This window comes from Bos grunniens, chromosome 10 (assembly GCF_055505025.1).
Source record: "Bos grunniens cultivar Pamir isolate PY7600 chromosome 10, Bosgru_T2T1.0, whole genome shotgun sequence".
Taxonomy (NCBI): Eukaryota; Metazoa; Chordata; class Mammalia; order Artiodactyla; family Bovidae; genus Bos; species Bos grunniens.
This window is the reverse complement of record NC_141174.1, coordinates 55,497,287-55,519,045: the sequence shown is the minus strand read 5'-3', so window position 1 is coordinate 55,519,045 and position 21,759 is coordinate 55,497,287. Positions and strand designations below refer to the sequence as shown.

Sequence of the window (21,759 nt, the reverse complement as noted above, 5' to 3'; positions counted from 1 at the left end):
TAAGCATCCAGTGGAGCAGGACAAAGGAGAAATGGCTTCATTTCTGGGGAGGATTAGGAGGTGAGAAAGGGGCACCTGCCCTGCCCCCATGATCCAGAATAGTCAAAGACTGTTCAACCCATCAGGTTAAAAAATTGAGACCAGAAGGGCTGAAGAGGGCAAGGAGAAGGCATACAGGTCTGCCCGCACCCCCCCCCCCCCCCCGGCCATGTGCAGTGTAGAGCTGCTAATCTGGCATCCAGAGGGCCCACATGGGGTCTCGTTGCTGTCGGGGGAGATGGGCAGACAGCCACCACAAGCGGGACAGAACCCCAGCCTGCGACCAGCCGAGAGCGTCCATGTGACACCCCCAACGTCTCAGCGGGTGGTGTAGGGCTGGCGCACAGAACTCCAAGGTCACAGGAATGAAAGGAGGCGGGGCTGCCCAGGAGAGAGACCACCGACAGCTCACCTGGACATCAGCCCGGTCATTGGTCAGATCCCGGCAGGGAAGCTCTGAGAACCCTGCGCACCAGCCCAGTCACCCGGGAGACTCCGGGGCGGGGCGGGGGAGAGGGCTGGGAAGGGCACGAGGGGCCGGGCTGTCGTTGAAAGGCGTTGGCCGTTGGCGGAGCCCCTCCGCAGTCTTCTTTCTGTTAAGTTCACTGCTGGAGTCAAGGTTGGCCACACGCCCTCAAGGCTGCAGCAGGCTTGCCAGTCGAGAGGCTGTGGAGGTTGGAGACTCGAAAAACTAAACTGTTGCCCAGGCCTTGAACTGTAGCAGAGCCATATATTCTTGTGGTGACCGTGGCCTTAGGAAAAGAAATCTTCCTCTAGGATGATTAGGTTGGAGCTGCGCAAGCTTTATTAATATAATGCAACCGGCCTATGGGGTGACCTTGGAGGAACCGCGGGAACATTTCAAACCTTGTCCTGGGCAGGGGGTTATATGGTGGATGTCAAATTGGGTAGTTACACCCATAAATACAGAGTTTGAGCTGATGACTTCTCTTTAGCTCAAGGTTGAGGATTTTTAGCCAAGTTTTCTGATTCCAAGAGGGGAGCAGACATGCCTCCTGCTATGAGTGACTGATGGGATCATTGCCATCAGTTTAGTGACACCTCCACATAGTTAGGGTTTCATGGACTCGGCCTCTGCATCCAGATTCCTGTCCCCATGAGACAAGCCTAGGGGTTCCTGTCGTCATTCAGGCCATCTCTATTTTCCTTCCGTTCCTTTCTTTTCCCTATCAAAGCCCTCTCCTTCTTCATCTCTTAGGATACAATAGTTTAACCTCTCTTCCCCTTCTTACTAGATATGAGGAATTCCCCAAATGACTTTTAAGTCACTTTGATGTCATTGGGGAAGTCACTTGGTTATGGTTAGGGTTACAATTAGGGTTAACAGTTAAGCATGCTGTTAAGGTTCAGGGGATGAGACAAAAGAATATTGCCCTTCAGTGGGTTCCCTCCCTAGTGGGAGGAAGAGTCTGGTGTCTTAAGTAAGGCAGACATTCTGGCTTATAGGTTAAGTGGGGTATGTGAGCTGCATTAAAGCTCTGAAGTTTGTCTGTTGATGAGGCAAAATTTGTGGTGGTCCTGCACTGGAGCCCTGAAATGATATTGGACTGGATCTGGATCTAGGCTTACCAAGAGTTGCTGGGCATTATGGGATTGGGGATGGGTGTTTTTCCCAGAAACCAGAACTGGGGAAATAAAATAGATAATACCTGGGGTAGTGAGAAAGGCTGCCTTTAAGGTTCTGTGGTGGGGCCGCTCTTAGAACTTGTTTTAAAATAGGTTAAGCCGGTATCAGAACTGTTCACATCCATGGTAATAGTCATTAGAAAAGACTTAACTGCAGTCTTCAGGGACCCAAAGGAAAAGAGGATGGCACATCACTGCTGATAGTTGTTCCTGACCTAAGAGACACATGTGGGCTTAGAGGAAGACCAATTCTTCCTTCCGGAATTATTACCCTGTCTCTGTAACTGGGCCTGGAAGATAGAAACAATATCGCAGAGAGAACAAAATGGCAGTCAAATGCAATTTTAAGGGTTGTTAAGAGTTTGGGATCCAATCCTGAGATTGAATGCCATTTAGCACTTAAGGTCTGGGAAGTGGGTGTCAGAGTAGCAGGAGTCTGGTGGAGAAGGGGACATATGATATTCATTGTCAGGCAGTTTGTCACTATAAATGGCATCTCCATGGTCTGCTTACATCTTCTGCCTAACAGGAAGGACCCTGGATGTATGATGTCAGCTATGCATCCACGTTCTAAACTGGGGAAATCTTTTTTGGTAATTTGCTGCTTTGGTCTTTTAGCTCTCCCCTCCGTGTTTATATCAGCAAAGTGCCTAAAGTTAGCCTGTGCTGTTGTTCCCCCACTGAAAACATGCCCTCTATGCTAAAGTGGGAAAGAGTGTTGGATTCTGGTGGGAATCTAGGGTTGAATTTGTAAGGATTGTAAGTCTTGTCCCTTCCTCCAGTTGTGAGATCATCTGATGAGGCCAGACACTTTTGGAACCCAGATTAGAACTGGGAAGAGGGAGTTTGCAGAGGCAGCAGCCCTGAAGGAGGTTGCATTATGATCAGAAAATGGGGAGGTACATGAGATGCGTAGCAGTGGTGCTGAGCAAGGGCTTGGCTGCAGCCTTAGGATGCTAGCTGGGGCCTTTGCTGTCACTCAGAACAGGGCCTCGAGCTGCCTCTTTGGAGCAGTGTGCAGAAAAAGCACCAGGTATCCTTGTGTTGAATGAGGAGACATACCCTTGAAAGCATCAGTTCCCAGGTTGATGGTAACTAGAAGAGTTTTTAGGGTTACTTTGAAGAAGCCAGAGGATAGGCTAGAAAATACCTGAATGGAAATGTCTTATTCTTTGTGATAAGACAAAGGCAGGGGAAAGAATGATTTCTATTTATTGAACCCTTGGGCCTTGCTTTTGTGGGCCTCTTCTTTTTGGCTATTGCTTCATTTTTCATCATTTTGAGGTATTCCTCTTTTTAGAATTTTTTTTTCTTCTCGCTTGCTTTAGGTCTGTCAATCCTTACCATAAAGGAAAAATAAATGAGGCCATGAATAATGAAAAAACTAGAGTAAGGAGAGGAGAAACCAGGAAAATTGTAGAGAATAAAAACATTAGGGAGTTTAGGTTACAACAGCAGAGAGAGGAGAAAAACTTTGGGGGGGGGGAATTAGGAGGAAAAATTGATTCAGGTTAGAGATGATGTGAAAGGAAAGATAGAGGAATATTGAGGAAAGGGCGAAGGCTAAGAAGAGCGAGGCTGCTAGGGCAGAAGCATAAGAAACCCACACGCAAAACAGGAAGAACTAAACCTCCTTCCCTCTGTCTCTACTTTGCTGCTTTTCTCCCTGCTTTCCTTCCTACGCTGAGTGTTGACTACATGCCAAGTCCTGTACAGGCACTGAGGATAAAAGATGAGCAAGAGTCCTTCCCTGCCCCATAAGAGCTTATATGTAGTGGGGAGATAATGTCTAGGCTGTCTGTAGGATTGTGGGGTGAGAAGTGGGTTTCCAGGAACTCCCTTTTCCATGTATAGGTAAAGAGAGGACTAAGAAAATGAAGACTTCTGCCCCTGGAATGGATCCCGAAGTTTTCTCTTTTAATTGTTATTGGCCCGAGGGTGGAAGACCAGCTGATATGTATGGTCTAAGGATTCAGACTCTACTCACTACTTCTCTTTGCGTTGTATTTTGGGGAAATGTTATAGGCACCCGGCAGGGGTCTGAAGTGAGTCAGGGATAGGATGTTTCTTGTGTCTGGATGCCACACCCACCAGGCACCGAGAGAGGGGTCAATGATCACATCTTTCAATGAGGTTGCAGGTCATTCAGCAGCAACGCACCTTGGGCTCTTGCTTGGCTGTCATGCTATGTGCAAAAGAGAGTAAAAGAAGTTGTGAGAAAATTGGGAAGTACAAAGAAGGATGAAGAAGCATCTTTATCCCCAAATAACAACAACAACAACAAAATAATAATAATCTGAAGAAGAACAACTTGGTATCCAATTTATGGGTTCCTAAAGTCCAGGAAGCCCCCAAACCAGAGAACACATACCCCTCCCCCCGCCCCAGCACACACTTTTGTAGAAGAGACCGCCAGTATTTAAGGGTTGTGAAGAGTCTTTGCTGAGACTGAGGAGGGAGGTGGTGGGACAGAGCAGAAAGAGCCAAGGTTTTCAACGCTTGATGGGAGAGCCTTTCGCGGGGAGGTACTTTTGTGAAGGTATTTAAGATCTTCCATATCCTTGCAGGTGGAAGAGTATACAGAAAGTTTCCAGAACAATAGCCTTCTGAGAGACTAAAGGTTTACTATGCATCTAGGTTTTTAGTTTTATAAAGCAGACATTGAAAACTAACTGAGTTTTGGGCAACAGGGTTGGGTTTTGAGTGGATCTGGGAACTCTTTCCTACATGCTCTGTTTGGAAGGTATTCCCTTCTGTTGATTGAGAGAGGGCCTCAAGGTCCCTGGCCAGAGTCCAAAAGAGCCTGGAACTAATGTACTGAATAGATGGACACTAACCTATAGACACAAGGTCGGATGAAGGACATTGGCTGTCCTGCTGTCATTTTACCAAGTATTTTGAGTGTTTTGTGTACCAAAGTCCTGTAATGATGGGTGGCATGTTAGGTTGGACAGATGTCTTCACTACAACAAGAGCAGCACCACCATATTTGCTCCATCACCATGGGCCTTTGAAAACTTTCAAAAAATTGCCACAGTCCTTGGACAGTATTTAGTTTTCATGGACCCACGCCAGCAACAATGGCATAAAGTCACAAGAGATTCCCCATCTTCATTTCTTTGAGCAGATACCCAAAGGAAGAGTTCTGGGAGTGTGACCAGAGACTTGACAGAGGTTCTGAAATCTCTGACTTATGAATTGATTAGGGGTTCTCACCTTGCTTTGCCCTACTGGAGGTGTTTCTCTGGCCGTTTAGCAAGTTTCCTGACATCTTAGTCTTCCTATGACTCTTCCAAGTCTTTTTTCTAGCTGTCATAGCTCCCTTTTGGTATGCATTATGCCTTTCCTAAGATGTTACTGGCTGTTCTCACAACTAAGCTGTTCTTTGGGAAAGGCCAGATATTTCCTAACTACGGAAAAAAACAAAAAACAAACTTGTGTACCTCACCACTTCTGGCATCTGGTTTTGTTTTCCTTTAAATAGTGTTTAGTGTCTGGACTCCAAAGCCTGTAATTCTAATGACATTTTTCTGGTAACCCGGCCTGGGAGTAATGCTTGCAGAGTATGGTGACCCAAGGACTAAAGACCAGATAAAACCAAGGAGGGTCTTGGAATGTAGTAACGGAGAAACCAGACCCTTATTGTCCTTCCCTCCCCGCTATTGTAACTATTAATGGATTTCAGGTCCTCCTGAGCAGTACAACCTCTCTCTCCTCCTACCCGCCACAGGGAGAAGGTATTTGCCTTACTCCCTTACTCTTCCCCCACCCAATATACGTGCCTCATCCAATCAGCAAATGACCCGCAAGACCCCTGTCCCACTCCTTGTACCCTGGGTATAAAAGTGGACTAAGGATCCCTGTTCAATGCCCGTTCTCCCTCGAGCTGCCCGCTGTTCTAACAGCGTCTCCCATTCTAATAAATTATTTCCCTCTCATTCTGTCTCATGTCTGGAAATTCTTTTCCAACCTGTGCCTGGACCATGACACAGAGTGCCACTATAAACAGCACGATAGGGCGCCAATCTGCGGTCTTACAGTCCTCTCCTACTTGTTGTTCAATCTTAAAAATAACTGCTTGTTGAAATGGGTTGCCAATGAGTTTTCCCTGGGTAGAACCTTCATTCCAAAATGGAAAATATTATATGTGAAACTGTTTTGAACAGGGAACAAAAAGCCTATGTTCTGGTCCAGGCTGCAGACTTATTAGCTGTGTGAATTTTGGCACATCTTCAGATTGCTTTGGGTTTTGGTTTCCTCATGGGGAAAATTGGGATATTATACCTACCTCACAGGGTTGTTGTGAGGATTAAATGTGCTCTATAATATGTCATACCATATAAATATTTGCAACTTTTTGTTAGGATATGAGTTCTTTAAGAATATTCCCTTGCTACATAGCAGATATGCTGACATTTCTGCTATCAGATTAAGGATTTTCACTGTCATGTATTGTATAGTTGTCTTTGGAACAAAAGTTTATGTTTTCAGGTAAATATTTCTGGGTGGAAAGGATTCATAGCTTTCATGTTTCCTAAAGAAGGGATTCATTGCCCTAAAAATGTTAAAATTCAGCAGTTCGGAATTGGAAAGTTGGATTCAGTAACAGAAATTTATTGCTTCCAGAAGGTCCCTTTTAACACATCTGTAGTAGTTGCAATGTTTTTTAGATAGTCAAATTCTTAATGTGGCCTGATGACTATACAGAATATTTGAAATCAGGGCTGAAAATCTTGGACATATTGTATATTGTCATGGTAGCAATTAGATTATCCAATTGCCTACAGTGTGAGGGTAGGTGTAAAACAAATTAACTTATTTAGCCCCATGAAAGTCACCTTACCTCATAGAATCTGTTACCTTATTTGTGAAGTGTAAGAGATTGGACCTTAAAGATTTTCAAGGTTGAATTCTAGGTTGAATTCTCTAGGAAAGTGAGACCAAAGTTTGACTTTGATGGAACCCTACTGAGGACAAAATGAAACAGGCTCTGTGGAAGAGGAAAGAGAGGGAGTCTCTGAGTGAGCATCCCGGAAGCCAACCCTCCATAAAAGTGGAAACGTGGGCCTGCTGAGGTGAAGAGCCAGAGTACTCCGGGCAGTAGAAGAGCTGGGGTCTACTTAAGATAAAAGACTCTGATGCACCAGAGGCTTAGCCTTCACCTTTCTCCATGGGACTAACTTGCCAGAACAAGCTGTTCCTCAACAAGAGAACACATCATCTCCCAGAACTTTCAAAACTTCTTCCAGTTCTCACAGGAGCAAATGCCTGGAGTCTTCCCACTTTCCACGTCAGGAGGTTTACCTACTTTCAGAACATGCTGCTCTACAGACATCTGAAGCTACAAGTAAGTCAAGGAATGACAAGGCTGTTTGGAGTGGTGAAGAGAACCCCAAGACTGTACTTTTTTAGGGTGCCTTGGAATTCCCACTCCCACATGAGGAATTTTAAGCATAAAACCTTTATATTCTTAAATTTCTTTTCCAATATATGATTATTAACTAAAGTCTATAGTTTACATTCACTATAGGGTTCAGTATTTGTGGGTTGTTTTTTTCTTTAACTGGCTTGAGGCTATTTGTGCATGTTGGATGACTGTCTCATCATGTAGTAAGTGTATATTTAGCAGCCAAAGAAACTACCAAATTGTTCTCTGAATTGATGGTACCACTTTACATTCCTACTAACAGCGTGTGAGTATTCTATCCTCACCAACACTTGACATTATCCTTTTAATTTTATCCTTCGGATGGATTTTGAGATATCTCATTGTGGTTTAAATGTTCAGTTCTCTAATGACTAGTGAGGCTGAACATCTTTCATTGTTTTATTTGCCATTCATATTTTCTTTGAGGGCTTGTCTTGTGGCTCAGCTGGTAAAGCATCCAAAATCCATGCTCTTAACCACTACCTTGTTTAACCTGCCTCAGAGGCCCCACTGCTCTGCAATCACCGGGCTTGAAAAGCTAGGCTTTTATTTCTGAGCCTTAGCTCTTCACACACATACTTCATAGTTCATTGTGAGAATTAAATCTATGCGTGTAGATCTGTGCATGGTGCCTCACTAGTAAACATGAGCAATGTGAGTTATCAACAACATCGCCATCACTACTATTACTAAGGGCCAAATGCCTACAGATCCATGTTTCCAGGTTTGCCTGCCCCTCACACTCTCCCTCACCTGTTGCCCTGCGCTAAGGTAGGTCTCTGACACTCACAGTTACTCCCAGGCTGTCTCCACCTTAGTTTCCAGGCTACTATGTAGCTCAGCGGCTTCCCTTTTGGCTCAGCTGGTAAAGAATCTGCCTGCAATGAGGGAGACCTGCGTTTGATCCCTGGGTTGGGAAGATCCCCTGGAGAAGGGAAAGGCTACCCACCCCAGTGTTCTGGACTGGAGAATTCCATCGATTATATATAGTCCATGGTCTTGCAAAGAGTCAGATATGACTGAACAACTTTCACTTTCTATTTTCTTTGAAGTGTCTGTTCAAATCTGTTGTCCTCCTCTCCACTTATTACTGAATTTCAAGAATTTCAGATATAAGCCCTTTTACAGATATATCTGATGTTTTCTCTCAGTATGTTTCTTGTCTTTTCATTTAGCAGTGTCTTCTAAAGAGCAGAAATTTACAATTTTGATTAAGTCTAGTTGATCAGTTTGTTATATATATATATATATACACACACATATATATATGTGTATATATATACATTGTATTTTAGGAGTAGTATCTAAAAAAACTGTAGCCTAACTAAAGATCACAAAGGTTTTATTTTGCTTTCATCTAGAAGTTTTATAATTTTAGATTTTACATTTTGAGTTAATTTTTGTATATGGTAAAAAACGTTGTATATAGTCCTTCAAAAATACAACTCAAAGTTCACTTTTTATTGGCATATGGGGATCCAGTTGTTTCAACACCACTTACTGAGAAGATCATTTCTCTCTCTACTGCTTTGCAACTTTGTTAAAGATCACTTGTTAATATATGTGTGCTTCTGTTTCTGAACTTTCTATTGTATTTCATTGATTTGTTCATCTTTGTGCCAATATCATATTGTTTTGATTACTACTACAGTAGCTTTACAGTAAGTCTTAAAATCAGATAGTACTATTAGTCTTCTGACTTCTTCAAAGTTGTTTTGAATCTCCTAGGTCTTTTGCATTTCCATGTGAGTTTTAGAATGAGCTCATCATCAGTTTCTCAAAAAATGCTTTCTGGAATTTTTATTAGGGTTACTTTGAATCTATAGCTCAATTTTAGGAGAATTGCCGTCTTAGACTGAGTCTTCTGAACTATGAGCTATGGAATAGCTCTCTATGGGTCTCCTGTAATTCAAGCAGATTCTTCACCGTTTGAGCCACCAGGGAAACTTACTTGTTAGATCTTCTTTAATTTCTTTCCACAATGTTTTACAGTTTCAATTATAGATCTTGTACATCTTTTGTTAGATTTATCCTAAGCAGTTCATATTTTTCAATGCTTTTGTAAATGGTATTGTTTTCTCAATTGTTTGTTGCTGGTTTTGACAAATATAATTGATTTTTGCATATTGATCTTACACCTTGCAAATTCACTAGGCTAACTTACTAGTTCTATTAGGTTTTTTATTTTTAAGACTTCATCCGATTTTCCTGTCATCTGTGGATAAAGGCAGCTTTATTTCTTTTCCATTCTGCATGTCTTTCCTTTTTCTTGCATTATTGTGCTGGTTAGAAACTCCAGTACACTGCTGAATAGAAATGGTGAGAGGGAACATGTTTTTATTTTTCCTGAACTTAGGAATGCGTTCTATTTTATACCGACAAGTATAGTCTTACTAAAATTATGATGATAGCTATAGATTTTCTTAGATGTCCTTTATAAGATTAAGGAGGTTCTCTTCCATTATTGATTTGCTGAGAATTTTAAGAATGGATGTTGGATTTTGTCAAATGGCTTATCATCCTCTGAGATGATTATGTATTGTTGTTGTGGTTATTTTGAAAAAATAAATTAGCTCTATTGACTAGAAAAATTTAGGAGCAAAAGGTTACTTTTTTAATAGGGATACCCTTATTTTATGATTCTCTAGCAATCAGCAAACTTTTTTTGTAGTTAATATTTCAGATAATATTTTAGGCTTTGTAAGCCACATACAGTGTCTGTCGCTTATTCTTTGTTTTTGTTTTTTTAAACTATTCTTAGCTTATATTCTAAAATTTTAGTCTGGCCACCTGAACTAAAAATAATCTTAACATTATTACATGATTGGCTATATAGTTGTAAAAAGAAGCAACTTCAGTAGCAACAAAAAGGTATATGATTACCAAACCAAAATTTTCTATTGGCCCTTTGCCAAAAAAAAACCTTTGCAAATCTCCTATTCTAGAATATTGTTACAGAATACTTTTCAAGGAGTAATACATTTTCACATATTGTATATGGCCTAGATAAAATTAAGCCAAGAGTGGTAGCTTCTCCCCATCTGTAATCCTAATCCTTAAACTGGGAATTCTTTTTTAAGTGTGATTATTAAATATGTGGCATGAAGAAGCAGCTGATAAAGTCAATTTCATTGTTAGTCTGGAAATTAATTGATGGCAACTATGCTTGACTTCTCAGACATTGGAATACCTGGCTTCTAAGTTTAGAAACAGCACTGGCTGAGACTTGCTTCTTTGGAAACAAACCAGGTATAGTCTTGATTGGCTGGGTGTTAAATACTCACTTTAAGTGCGTTTAAAACTGACACTTGCATAGCAGTAATTGTATTCCGGGTATTGTGTTATGGGTTTTTTCCTCTGAGCATGTCTCCTTGTCTACAAAATGGGGATGATAATGATGTTAATAACAGCTTTCTTGTAGAGTTGCTGGGGGGCGGTTTACGTTACTTAGCTAAGATGCTTATACAGGTGGAAACAGAATCTGGCTCTTAACTCTATATTGTGCTATTTCCCTAGTGCATTAAGTTCTCCTTTCTCTGCTTCCTCCGTTTACCATTTGATCTTCTCCATGTCCTCTAGGTTGTCACAAAGACTGAAAAGTTCCATTAACACTAAATAAAGTGAACTACAAGATTTATGGTAGTTTTTAAGCAGTGTTCAATTTTAACTTGCAGTACAAAACAATGTTTTATTAATCTTCATTTTGGTCTGGACTTAATATCTGTTCAAGAATTCAAAACCTTATGAATGAGGAGGGTTAGAATATTTTATAAAGGGAGAAAGAGAGAGACAATAAGAATGAAATTAAAGAAACTAAGAACTAGAAAAGCTTGCACCTGTTTCTTACCTGAATATAGAATTGAAATTTGGAGGTAGTCAAAGTACTTTCTCCCTTATTTGGCTTCATTTGGATCAATTTAACCAATTTGTGTGTTTTTGAAGGAACCTCTATGGGCTAACCATCAACTGCATGTCAATTATGACAGTACTTTCAAAGGTCAACAAACAAAATAACCCAAATCAAAATGACATGTCATTCATTATAAACTACATTGATTCATTCCTCATACCATGTACATCCTCAGGGTTACTGGTTTTCTTCCTAGGGAATGGGCCAGGATGCACCTGTCTGATGGGGCATTCCACACAGATCTACACTACTGATTCACTCTTGTGACTAGTTTCCATCCACTTCCCTGGGCTAGGCCTGATTCAGTTCTCCCACAGGCTCATGGTCCTTGGTTTTCCCCTTTCAGCATAAGTCCATTGCTCTATTACCAAGCCCCTAGTCGTATGGCTTCACATATACAGCAGTTAAGTAGTGTGGGTCTCTTTCTGCCTGGCAGGGGCCCACCATTTGACCTATAAGGGAATCAGGGAAAGCTACATTATTTTCAAGCTACAACATTTTCACTTTTTCTTGAGCTTTCAGTGAACTCATGTACTTTCCCATCTGCCTAAAGCCTTTTTATTTTACCCAGATCTGTCCTTTCCCAAGTTCCTGGGCTCTGAAGTGGCAACTGTTACACTGACTATATTTAAAACTCCATCCTAATATCATCAACTATTACTCACATTCATTGTCTAAAGTAGCTTCATGTCCACCTCCCTAGAGAAGTACCTACTTCTTAAGGGACAAGTGTTCTATTGTGGAACACTATCATTTTGGTAAATCTAGAAAATACCAGCAAGCAATGAGATAAAGATTGGATCTGCAACCATCCGGAGTCAACTTGCTGGCCACATTTTAGTGGATATCCCCACAGTGTTTGCCCTATATACATTTTTTCTTTCAGAAATGGGATCATTTAGTACAATTCTGTCTACCACACTGATTTTTTTTAATGATCTTTCATATAATTGTGCTTTAATTTAATTAATAAATTAACAAACTTGTTAACAAATTAACAAAATTAACAAATCTGCTGTTGCCCACAGGCCCCATTCCAGGAGGATTTTCATGTGGAAGGTGAATGGACACCAACCAGAGACTAGAGACATTGAGAACAGGGACCCCCCTGTGTTGCTCCGTCTCCTGAGTGAGAGGGCAAGTGTGCTTTTAAGTGTGGGATATTTGAATTCTTTTGTGTGAGGTTTCTTTGAAACTGTGCATTTCCATTCACGAAACAAATGGTGCCATAGAATGCCTGGCACTAAGGTATATAAACGATTTACTGAAACCTTCTTGACATTTGTGCTATCTCACAACATATGTACTTCAAGGCGATACTAGAGCATTGTAATAAAGTGGACTTTTGATGACATATGATCTGACAAAGCGTTTATTTGTGTGAAATATCTTTCAAAGATGACACAAATTAAGTAATATGTAGTACTATATATGTTTTAGATAAGGATTTCTTCATACTACTTATATACAAAAATGTCATACAACTTGAAGCCCTCACTTGCAAAGGGCAGCAATAAGTGTTATGTATTAGCCACCGGAGGGCTCTTCACTATTTAGACTGTACCAAGGCCAAAGTCTTAACTCTGAGAAAATATTCAAGGGAATGTGGGGAGCTTTTGCTTTTTAGTCCATTGGTTCACTCTGAAGATGCCTGAACTCCGCTGACCCTGGGCTGGTCTGGCTGCAGTGAACTTAGCACTGCTACTCTCAAAAGCTATGTCCACGGTATACAGCTTCCCATGGGGCCATTATGTTTTCTCCCTTCCAAGATGCCTCTGTCTCAGGGATGCTGAATGTGAGTAGAGTGATAATATTATTATATTAGCTACCATCCAAACTGGAAAGCCCAGCTACCTCAGTGGATCCAGAATCCATCTGTTCTTCAAGTTGGGCAGTTCGTCCTGAGAGCCTTGTTGGGTCTCTGTCATCTAGTCAAACAAAGTGGTGACGAAAGGGGTTATTCAAGCTGGTTTATCGGCACTTGGCTTGAACATGCACACGGTATCACTCCAACTGTGAACCAGAAAATATGACTCAAGACAAATGTCAGACTGTACTTAAGTATAGAGAGACTTTTAATTTTTAACAAGGCACTCCAGTCATCTCTCTTAAAAAAGACCCCCTTCACAGCACACAGAACTTTAAAAGAAGGCACAGGGACATGGCAGATTATGCTAACAGTATTTGAATAAAATGTATTTAAGGGAAATGCTAATTGCAGAGAATGTCTGGCATTTTAAGAGAAAAAATTGCTCTTAAGTCGAACCAAGTTTTGTCCTTTATATTATGGAGAATGAAAAGTATTTTATAGCCCTTTAAATTTCCTTAAGCAGCAACTGTTCTTTAGCAAATCTGGGAAAGCTTCATGGATGAGGCAAGACCCTGGCCAAATTGAGAAATTTTCATGTTTCCCTTGGGAAACATTTGAATAGTCTTATTGAAAAGCAGAGGTGTAGAGGTGATCTCTCTTTGCTATGCTGTGCACAATTGATTTGGTTCCTATGATGATGCCTGTCTGTGTCCCAGCACTGAAGTTATGCCATCTTCTCAATTGATGAGAATGGATACTGCTGACAGTAATAATAGCAACAGGAATAATGTCTCACTTTTGTTTGCCGTGTGGCTGAACCTGGCTATTATCATGAATCTCTAAAGTCTCAGGTCAAATACTACTATTTACTGTAATATTTTCTGTTTTCTCCATACAAAATTGATGCTCTTTGGGTTTTCCAAAATGCTTGTTTTTTGTGTGTTCCATTACATGTGAAAAGTTTTCTCGTAAAAGTTGCAGAAAATGTACATAATTCCATAGCTCCAGAGGGAGTAGTTTGAGAAGCATGGTGCTAAATAATAACCGACCACAGCTCTCACTGAGTGCCTGCCTAGTAAGGCATCAGATGGTGCTCTGTGAGGAGGAATTTCTGCAACCTGGAATAAAGGGAGATTTGGGGAGCACCACTCAGGCAGCAATCACTTTATTAGTTGTATCTTATTATAACAAAAAGTTGTTGGGGCCTCCCTGGAGGTTCAGTGATTAAGACTCCATGCTTCCAATACAGGGGACACAGATTCGATCCTTTGTCGGGCAACCTAAGACCTTGCATGTCACATCACAAAAATAAAAAAGAAACCATTTCTTCTGACTGGGCCTTTGGAATTAGTTCCAAGCTCAAGTTACACGTTACACTCTTTTGTTTATTGCAGGTAGAAAAATACCTCCTAGATAGCTGAAAAGATGAAATGATAATTGAGATATATTTAGTGTTCTAGGAACTAAATATGTTCCATGTAAACATAGCTTGGAGTAACCACTGATTGCATCTTAATTTTGGACACTGATTAGCATTCAAAACCAAGAATAAATTAATCAAAGACAAAACTGCACATGTCATTAAGAGTAAACCATTCTTCCTTAAAGGCACTTTTCCCAAGTTACTGATCTTCTTCCTTGGGGAGAAGTCAGAATCCTTCCATCACATGCTCAGTTCAACTCAAGTCAACCCCTGGCATGTAGGTGCAATGGGGAGTTCCTGTGCAGCGTCCCATGACAGGCATGGGGGCTTTTCCCACAGGAAGATGTTAATGTCTGTCTGCAACGGCATGTTTCCTTAACTTTCTCTGAGCTGATAGACTTCAGGGACATAGACTGACATGCACACAGTTAGGTGTTGTGTTGAACGGCCTTGCAGCACACAGAGCTCATTTGATGTGCTCTTTTGTCAGCCCAATGAGCCGCTGCTTCCGCCACCACTCTTTGGTGGTGGCCCTAGGAAAGCCCCAAGTGAAACTGCAATGTTAGGGCGTATCTCGTGAGACAATTACTTTTTCAAATTGTTTATGCTTTGGAGAAGTATTTCAGAGAACTCATGCTTCCTGACGAATTTCTAGACTAGAAAGAAACAGGAGAAATTATTTTTAATATTGTATATTATTTAACCCAATATATCCAAAATATTATCATCTCAAGATGTATTAAAATTATTAATGGGATATTTTACATTTTTAATACTAAATCTTTGAAATATTGTACTTTACAGTTAAAGCACGCTCCAGTTTAAACCAGCCACATTTCAAGTGCCCAAAAGTCACATGTGGCCGATGGTCACTGTTTTGAACAGCACAGGTCTAAACCTTCTTCTCTTACTTAGACCTCTCCTTTCCTAAATTTCCTGGGATCTGAAGTGGCCAGTATAATATACAAATTCCATTTAAAGTCCTGTTCCTAATTTCTTCCCCTGGTGATTAAACAAATCACTGCTTGATTAACATAGTCATAAGGCCTGCTCTTCATCTACTCTTCAGAGGAGAAACAGTTTTTTGTCCTATTACAGAAGTAACATGCTTATTGGGTTGATCAGAAAATACATTTAAGCAAGAGGAGAAAAATTTGAGTACTCCATAATTCCACTGTCCAGAGATAACTACACACCCTGTTTTAGTGGCCATTCTGAAAGATTTCATATGTATATCTTTACCCAGAAATGAGATTGTATGGTGCACATTGTTATAATTATTGTCATCTATAACTTCAGTTTAAGTGATCTCTAACATAATGGATATTATTGTGTTGTTTAGTTGCTAAGTTGTGTCTGACTTTTTTGTGACCCCATGGACAGTAGCCACCGCTGGGGTCCTCTGTCCATGGGATTTCCCAGGTAAGAATCCTGGAGTGTGTTGCCGTTCCTGTCTTCAGGGAATCTTCTCAACCCAGAGATCGAACCCGTTTCTCTTTTTGGTAGGCAGATTCCTCACTACTGAAGCCATGGATGTTATATCTCAGTTTATTTAACCAGTCAGCCCAGAGGTTATCAGAAATGAGGACTTGGTCTAGACAAGAAATGAATATTATCTGGATATACCTTAAGTAGTCTTACCACTCAGGAAGGACATGAGTGCATTTGTGATTAAATGAGGGATGGGTGAATTGTGTTAAGTGGAGGAATCTTTAGGATTAGATATTTCTGCAAATGGAGTGAAGGATGCCAGCATGTGCAGAGTGGCCATGGTGTGTGTGTTTTGAATGTGTCAACTCTCCGGTAGTCACTCCAGAGTGAGAATAGTCACATGAGGCTATGGTGTGTTGCTCAGACTACCACTCCCACTTCAGCTTCTAGGCACTCATTCTCCTAGCTGCTAACAAAACACAGATAAATTCTTCTCCAGGAAGGAATTGCCTTAGTTGAGGGACTCAACCGTGATCAAGGTCATGCCCACTTCCCTGGGAGACCTCTTGGCCAATGACTGATTGATGAGGGCAAGAGGGATAATAATTGCCTGCCTCCTTACCCCACACTGAGATAACTCCTCAGGCCTCTCCCAGTTCCAGAGCTCTTTGTGGAAGCTGCAGAGGCCTCTGTGGGGACTGCCTTGCCACTTTCGTGCCTTGGCCCAATCCTGCTCTCTTCACGCCCCCCCCCCCACAGGTGTATCTCTCAAGAGCATCTTCCAATAACGCAGTTAACGTGCACATCTCTAGTTTACTGTTTCTCAGGGAACCTAGTCTGTGACAGACACTTAAAATTTTATTGATCTGACAAAGAGTTTGTGTATATTTTATAGAAACAACTCAACTATTCTAATTGTAATAGTTACAGATTTCTCCACAATTCAGGTGTTACTAGAAATGTCACATTTCCCTTCTAAGTGAGATCTGGCTTGGATTTCTTGCTTGAGAAGGCAACTAAAAATGTTCTGTATCTCTCCTTCTCTATGGCTCTTTCCAGGCTTCCCTGTTGGCTCAGACAGTAAAGAATCCACCCTTCAATGTGGGAGACCTAGGTTTAATCGCTGGGTTGGGAAGATCCCCTGGAAGAAGGCATGGTAGCCCATTCCAATATTCTTGCCTGGAGAATCTCATGAATAGAGGAGCCTGGCGGCTACAGTCCATGCGGTCACAATGAGTCGGACACCCCTGAAGCTACTTAGCATGCATGCATGGCTCTTTCCTTACCATTTGGGCTGTACCAAGATCCCAGGTCTCTGGTCTGACAAAAAGTTGACAGGGGGGTGGGGACCCCCTGCCCAGGCCTTAGCAGTCTTCCCTTGAGGGACCCCTTGCCCTGTGCTGGCCTGGGCCCTTCCATGCTCTACTCTGTACTCATGTGGCTCCACAGCTCCCCACGTTGAGGAAAAATGCTCTACAACCTAGTTCCTTCCTAGAAATTCCAGGCTTTATTCAGTCATTTCCTTATTCATGATGAGCAGATTTTATTCTTTAAACAGCAACAGTTGGTTGTCAGCCAGTTGGAAGCAGCCTCAGGAAAGTGGCCGAGCCTTAAGTGAGTTGGCTAACTTTCACGTTTCCCCTGAAGAGGCAACAATTATAAATATCTCTACCCAAGAAGCAGAGGTGTGGAAGTGGCCTCCGGTTCCTGTGCTGGGAATAACGGGGTGGTTCAATTTTTATGGGGATTCCTACATTTTTTCCTCTTTTAGAAATTCCCCAGACGTCACTGATGACAGATGGATCAGACATGGTGTGATTCAGTCATTGTTGTGGGTTGAATTGTTTCTCCCCAAAATATCTGTGGAAGACCTAACTCCAGTACCTCAGAACTGGGGTTCTTGTGACCAAGTTTAGAAAAATAGCATCTTTACAGATGTAATTGGTTAAGATGAAGTCCTATGGGAGTAGAGTAGACCCTTAATCCAATAAGACATGTGTCTTTTTAAGAAGAGGTGAAACACAGAAGCACAGACACAGGAGGGAGAATGCCATGCATAGAGGCAGGCAGAGACTAAGTTGCAGCTGTAAGCCAAGGAGCTCCCAGAGCTTCCAGCAAGTAACCAGAAGCCAGGAAGAGGCGAGGAAGGATACTTCCTACAGGTTTCAGAGGAAGCACAGCTCCGCTGACATCTTCATTTTAGACTTCTAGCCTCCAGAGTCAGAAGACAATTTCTGTTTTCTATTTCTCAAAAGACATCATAAAAATATGAAAAGCAAGTCACAGGGGAGACAGGTACAGTACTTAAAAGTGACTGAGAAGTAGTGTTCAATGTGTGTATGTATGTACAAGAGAAAGAAATGACACAATAATGTATTTTTTTTTAATTTAAAAGAATTTTATAGAAGAAAGCTGCATGATTAATTACACACAAAATTGCTACACCTCAATTATCAATGACAGGAATGCAAATTAACATGATAATTTACTATTTTAAAATCACTATATTAGTATCTAGGGCTGCCATAACAAGGAACTACAGACCACAGGTCTTAAATACTGGAAACTTATTTCTGCACAGATCTGGAGTTAGGAGTCCAAATCCAGATGTTGGCAGTGTTGACTTCTAAGGGACTCTCTCCTTGGCTTGCAAGTGACCATCATCTTCATATTGTCTTCCCTCTGTGCGTGTCTGTTCTAATCTAATCTCTTCTTCTTTTTTTTTTTTTTTTTCTATTCTCTTTTTATAAGGATACCAGTCACATCAGATTATGGCCCCCTCTAATGACCTCATTTTGGAGAAGGAAATGGCAACCCACTCCAGTATTCTTGCCTAGAGAATCCCAGGGATGGGGGAGCCTGGTGGGCTGCCATCTATGGGGTCGCACAGGGTTGGACACGACTGAAGTGACTTAGCAGCAGCAATGACCTCATTTAACCTTAAATACCTCTTTAAACCGGCCATTTTGGATGATAAAGAAGGCTAAGCGCCAAAGAACTGATGCTTTCAAATTGTGGTGTAGGAGAAGACTCTTGAGAGTCCCTTGGACAACAAGGATGTCAAACCAATCAATTTTAAAGGAAATCAACCCTGAATATTCATTGGAAGGACTGTTGCTGAAGCTAAACCTGCAATCCTTTGGCCACCTGAGCCAACTCATTGGAAAAGACCCTGATGCTGGGCAAGATTGAAGGCAAAAGGAGAAGAGGGCAGCAGAGGATGAGATGGTTAGATAGCATCGCCAACTCAATGGACATGAATTTGAGCGAACTCCGGGAGATAGTGAAGGACAGTGGAGCCTGGCGTGCTGCAGTCTATGGGTTTGCAAAGAATTGGACACGATTGAGATACTGAACAACAACAGCTTTAAAAGATCTTGTCCCTAAATATAGTCACATTCTGAGCCACTACAGGTTAGGATGTCACATTGTGAATTTTGGGAGGGCACAATTCAGCCCACAACACTCACCAGATTAGCAATATTTTAAAATCTGAGGCGTCCCTGGTGGCTCAGTGGTAAACAACCCACTTGTCAGTGGAGGGACGCGGGTTCAGTCCCATATATTGAGGATCGCATATGCCGTGGAGCAACTAAGCCCCTGCACCACAACTATCAAGCCTGCGCTCTAGGTCTTAGGAACCACCACTTCTACTGAAGCGGGAGTGCCCTAGAGCCGGTGAGCCACAGCAGAACAAGCCACTGTAACGAGAAGCCTGTGCGCCATGGCTAGACAGTAGGCCCTGCTCACCACAACCAGAGAAAAGCCCACACAGCAACAAAGACCCAGCACAGCCAAAAATAAATAAAATTATTAAAAAACATCTGATCATACTACATGTAGTTGAGGATGGGAGCAATAGCAAATCTTATATACTGCTGTGAGGAAAGTGATTTCACATTAAAACTGAAGGCGCAAATACACTAGAGATGTACTCTAGAAAATCTTTGCACAGGTGACTGAGAAGACCTGTATACCTGAGCTCATACAAGCTGTGGAAAAACTGGAAACAATCCGAGCATCCATCAGCAAGAGAATGAAGCATGTTTACACAATGGAATGCTGTACATCAGTAAGAATGAATGCACTAGAGCTCTACATGGGCACGTACATGAATCTTACAATGTAGAATGAAAAAAAAGCAAATTGTGAAGAATGTTTAGAATTATCATTTTTATAAAAAATGGAAAAAATTTTTAGGGAGAAATATGTATATGTGTTATTATTTAGTCTCTAAGTCTTCTGACTCTTCTTGACCCCATGGTCTATAGTGCATCAGGCCCTTCTGTCCATGGGATTCTCCAGGCAAGAATACTAGAGCAGGTTGCTATTTCCTTCTCCAGGGTATCCTCCCAGCCCAGGGACTGAACTCAGGTCTCCTGCATTGGTAGGCAGACTCTTTACCACTGAGCCAACAGAGAAGCCTACATGTGTATATGCAATAAAACTAATATTTAAAGAGGAGGGGAGGGACTTCTGTGGCAGCCCAGTGGCTAAGATGCCTCGCTCAATGCAGGGGGCCCAGGTTCAATCCCTGGTCGGGGAACTAGATCTCACATGCTGCAATGCAGATCGAAGATCTTCCTGCACGCCTGCAACTAACACCTGGCACAGCCAAATAAACAAACAAAATAAAGGGGTGGGGGAGAGAGAGGGAGAGAAATGAGAGAACAACAACCCCAAATTCAAGATAATACTTAAATCTGGGGAAGAAACAAGAATGTGGTTAAGAAGTGTTACCTTGGGAGCTTCAACTGTTTTCAAAATAGTTTTTTTTTTTTTAAGCTGGTTGGTGGGTAAAGAGGTGTTCACTATATTATGCTTTGGTCTTTACATACATGAAAAGCATTTTTTTCTAAAACCTAGAAAAGAAAAATTGAAGAAAATGTGAATGGAATCTAGAAACCCCAGACAAAGAACAAAAATAAGTCTTCAACAGGAATGTTACTTCTGGTCAGCATTAAAGTAGTGATAGGAAAGAGAATGAAATACTTAAAAATTTGGTTGCTATTTGCAGAGAAAAGACAGATAAATCAGTGACTGACTACCTAGGATCAAGCGTTTCACTGGGGATCAAGACTAAAGAGTTTATTTTCTAGACAGCCCATAAGGAAGTATAAGCTGCTATGCATTAATTAACTGTGTTCACCAATTTTAGTAAGTCATATCAAGTACTTGATTTAATATGAAAGTATCATAATCACTATCATAATGTAAATGTACATACATGGTTAAAATTTTAAAAGACTATTTGACTTACAGAGATGGAAATAACATTAATGACACTGTACATAACTTGGATTAAGCAGTAATTAAGACAAGCGCCACCGGAAAAAACACACAACTACCCCAGGAAAGAATATACTAACTTAGAGTGGAAATGAAAAGTTAATACTACAATGAGGATCCATTGTATAGCACAGGGAACTATATTCAATATCTTGTAATAACTTTTAATGGAAAATAATTGAAAAAGAATATATATATATATCTGATTACTTTTCTGTACACCTGAAACTAACACAACATTATAAAACAATACTTCAATTGAGAAAAAATAAAGTTATCCCCAGCCTTCTCACGGGGGCTTCTTTCACACCTTGTTCTTCCCATTTTGGGGTCATAGGTAGTGTCAATTAGTGACTTCACTCAGGGTTCTTAGCTAATTGCATGTCTTTTCCATTTTCACCATGTCAGGCGTTAGCTGACAATAGATTCTCTGGGTCTTTATTATGTGGATCACCGCAAATCCTATTTTGGAACCAAGGTATGGTATAAATACAGAGAATCAGTACACTTCCCAAGAAGACAAGGATTCTGTCTGCAAGTGGTATAACTAGTGATTTCCTACTTAGGACAATTGCATGTTTTAATCTTTTAGGTGCTGGTATCATCAATAAGCGGAGAAGGCAATGGCACCCCACTCCAGTACTCTTGCCTGGAAAATCCCATGGATGGAGGAGCCTGGAAGGCTGCAGTCCATGGGGTCGCTGAGGGTCGGACACGACTGAGCGACTTTCCTTTCACTTTTCACTTTCATGCATTGGAGAAGGAAATGGCAACCCACTCCA

General features: G+C 41.3%; 1 long non-coding RNA gene across 1 annotated transcript; it reads left to right on the top strand.

Annotated features, from left to right (window-relative positions):
- The first annotated feature begins 518 nt into the window (after nucleotides 1-518).
- On the top strand, nucleotides 519-12,378 carry LOC147364561 (uncharacterized). The gene is made up of 3 exons (XR_015134674.1): nucleotides 519-7,033; nucleotides 10,293-10,363; nucleotides 12,053-12,378. It is a non-coding gene; the product is annotated as an uncharacterized LOC147364561 (long non-coding RNA).
- Nucleotides 12,379-21,759: the final 9,381 nt, after the last annotated feature.